Raw genomic sequence first — 3083 nt, forward strand, 5'->3', positions numbered from 1 at the left:
TGGGTTCATTTATGGGGCTGAGCTGCCTGGAGAACACAGAATTGTAGAGAGAACTGAGTGACCAGAAATGCTCTCCAAGGCTGAACCTCCCTTCCACAGAATCCCTGGAACTGTTCAACCCAGAGCCCCAAGAGTTTGGAAATGAAGGGGAAAAATGACATTTCTTTAATGATTTATTCACCAAATATTGGAGTTTTCAATCTTGCATTGCACTGCAGCTCCAACTACTACAACTGAGAAATAAAATAATCAAAATTATCAACACGGGTCATTGCTTTGACACAGAAATGCTTCAAAATTCAGGGTTTTTTTTTTTTAGTTCTACATTCGTCTCAGGAAAAAAAAATAAAAAGGAATTTCAAAGCAAATCTGGAATTATTTTTGTCATCCTACAAAGGATTCAAATAAGGAGAGTAATTAGTAAGCAGGATTCAAATTAAGAGAGCATAAAGTTCAATATATTCTTGACTTTTAGTGAATGTGTGAGAAGGGAAGGGAATTAAAAGGGAGAGAGGCAGAAAACTGGAATAACTCACATGAAATATCTGTCTAAAATGGTCAGAATGACAAACACAAAAATATCTAAAATATAAAAATATAAATTTAAAAATATTTATTGGTATCATCAAATATTCACTATATAAAGCAGTTTTTAGAGGATTATGAATGACTGGAGATCTCCACTATTAATTCCAGCCCTGTTCAATTCACTCTTTTTCCTACTGGCATCTTTTTGAAGAGCATTTGAATATAAAATGAGGATTTTCCTGCCTGTTTATCCAGCTCAGGATGCAAAGACAAGGCACAAGACAAGGAATTTAATGAGTTTGCCCCACAGACAGAGCAATTGCTGCTCACAAGACTTTTAAAATGAACCTCAGGGATTCTGGAATGAATTGATTCCCATTTTTAGTCCCACTGAAAGTTTCTCCACTGCTTCACCCAAAGCCCATCGGAAACAATGGAAATTTTTCATTTCCAATGTGGGATTTGGAATAAGACCCCAAGCAGCCATGAAATTAAAGAAGCTCAATAAAATGAACCATAAACACACCCAGAAATCATCTTTAAACTGTTCAGAATTTCATGGGGAATAAGATGATTTTTTAATTTTTTTTTTTTCCTCCAGGATTTTGAAATGCTTTTATGGATTCACAGGTAGGAGTGGGATTTCCCATCAGGTGTCAGGAGCTGGCTTGAAATGTCTGTACCACAAAAAAAAAATCACATTTCTCTTCTTTCCAGTGACACAGAATTCCCATAATTCCAGAGGGAAGATTCTGCACAGCTCTAGAAAACCACCCCGAGTGATGCTGTTTGTCTTTTCAAACGGTGCTAAAAATACATGAAAATTAACAATTTTCAATGCATCTCCAGAAGTTCCTGACTTAAGTTCTCAGATTTAAAGGGCTTTTAGGGAGTTTTGCAGCCCTTTGTTCCGAATGCAGGAGGCAACGTGGTGCAGGCTCAATTATTTTTCACTCCATTTAAGATTTTTCCACTCAGCTTCTGTCTTCCTCTCTCTGTTCTTCACATAAATAGCTACGTAAATATATATAAAAATATAATTAATATCTATAAATTTTATATAATTAATATAGAAATACAGTTATAATTATTTATATTAATTAATATCTAAATGAATTTATATCATATATATTAATATATAAATCCAAATATAAATCATTTCTATTAATTAGTATATACACAAATTTATATAATATATATTAATAAATATAAATATAAATATAAATATAAATAATTAATATAGATTAATAAATATAAATAAATGCACTGCTATGTCTGTGCATCCATATTCTCCTTTTTTCAATGCTTTTTAGCTTAGAGAAACTCAGCCCCTCTTGGTTAATTCCAGCACCAGGGGCTTTGGGGATGGATTTCAGCATCAATCCCCCAAAGCCTTGTTCCCTCACCCAAGTCAATGATTGCATTATTATTTCTTCTTCTGTCTTTGAGGGGCTGATGAGATCATTTATTGTTTTTAAGGGTTAATAGAGCCTGTCAGGGTCTTTTTGCCTCACTGCTGCTGCAGGATCAGTAACAGCTCCCAGCTCCATGATGCTAAATCAGACCACACTTTCCTGAAGAAAAGAAAAAGGGGAAAAAAAGCAAATTTAGCATGGAGAGAGGAGAAGCAGTTCAGTCTGGTTTAAAGGAAGGGAGGGAGGGAGCCAGGGGGGAACAGGGACTAACTTTGGAGAGAAAATAACAAACTTTAAGTCCTGAGGTCTTTCCTCTATATTGAAAAGGCAGTTTGGAAAGGAAATTAGTAAAAACAAACAGAAGGTGCCAAGGTTTCTTTATCATACCTGGAGTAGGATATGCTGAATTCCACAAGGCCTTGAGCTGGCGCCTGGTGCTGCCTTGGAAAAAATGGTACCCACGGCTCCATAAAATGATCTATTGGGACTTCAAAGTCGTGGCAGCCCCGTGTGGCACAGGATGTGCTCAATTAATTATGTGATTTCTAAATGACAGGGGTTGGGGAAAGTAAAAATAATATAAAAAGGGCAAGGGGAAAAAAAATAAAAAAAAAGAAAAAAGAGAAAGAAAAAGAACACGCTGAAGAAGGGGAAAAAAATAAAAAAAGGGTTTTTAAAGAAAATAATATTAAGGGAAAAATGGGAGAAGTAAACTGAAAGGCCTTGTTGTCTGTCTGCCAAACAGCAGCAGCAGATAAGGGCCGGGGTTGCTGTGGAAACTCAGGCCCGTAGGAGACAGAATCCAATTTCAGAAACCACAAAATCAACATAAACGTGTGCAAAAATAAAAAGGTTTGTTTGGCAAGTAATGAGGAGAAGGCTCCCAATGTATAAAGCAGATGAACCGGGGTGACCTGGGCCAGCTCTGAGCCATAGGAACGGCGATGGCCCACGTGGCACCTCAGGAGGAGCAGGCCCCAGCTCCTGCCACCCAATGCCACCCTGCTCTGGAACATCCAGTCCCACACCTCCCTCTGCCCCTCTGCCCTCAAAAAGGAGGAGAAAGAGGGGGAATATTCATTAAAGCACTGGGAGTAATCTCATTTTAAAAGAGGATTCAATTTGGTTTTCACCTTGGTA

General features: G+C 37.3%; 1 long non-coding RNA gene across 1 annotated transcript; it reads right to left on the reverse strand.

The window, feature by feature from the left end:
* Positions 1-598: 598 nt before the first annotated feature.
* LOC143695513 (uncharacterized) lies at positions 599-2810 on the reverse strand. The gene is made up of 3 exons (XR_013184773.1): positions 2331-2810; positions 1935-2102; positions 599-1542 (listed from the first exon to the last, which is right to left on the reverse strand). It is a non-coding gene; the product is annotated as an uncharacterized LOC143695513 (long non-coding RNA).
* Between the last annotated feature and the right edge of the window lie 273 nt (positions 2811-3083).

The sequence above is a fragment of the Agelaius phoeniceus genome, chromosome 19 (assembly GCF_051311805.1).
Source record: "Agelaius phoeniceus isolate bAgePho1 chromosome 19, bAgePho1.hap1, whole genome shotgun sequence".
Lineage (NCBI taxonomy): Eukaryota > Metazoa > Chordata > Aves > Passeriformes > Icteridae > Agelaius > Agelaius phoeniceus.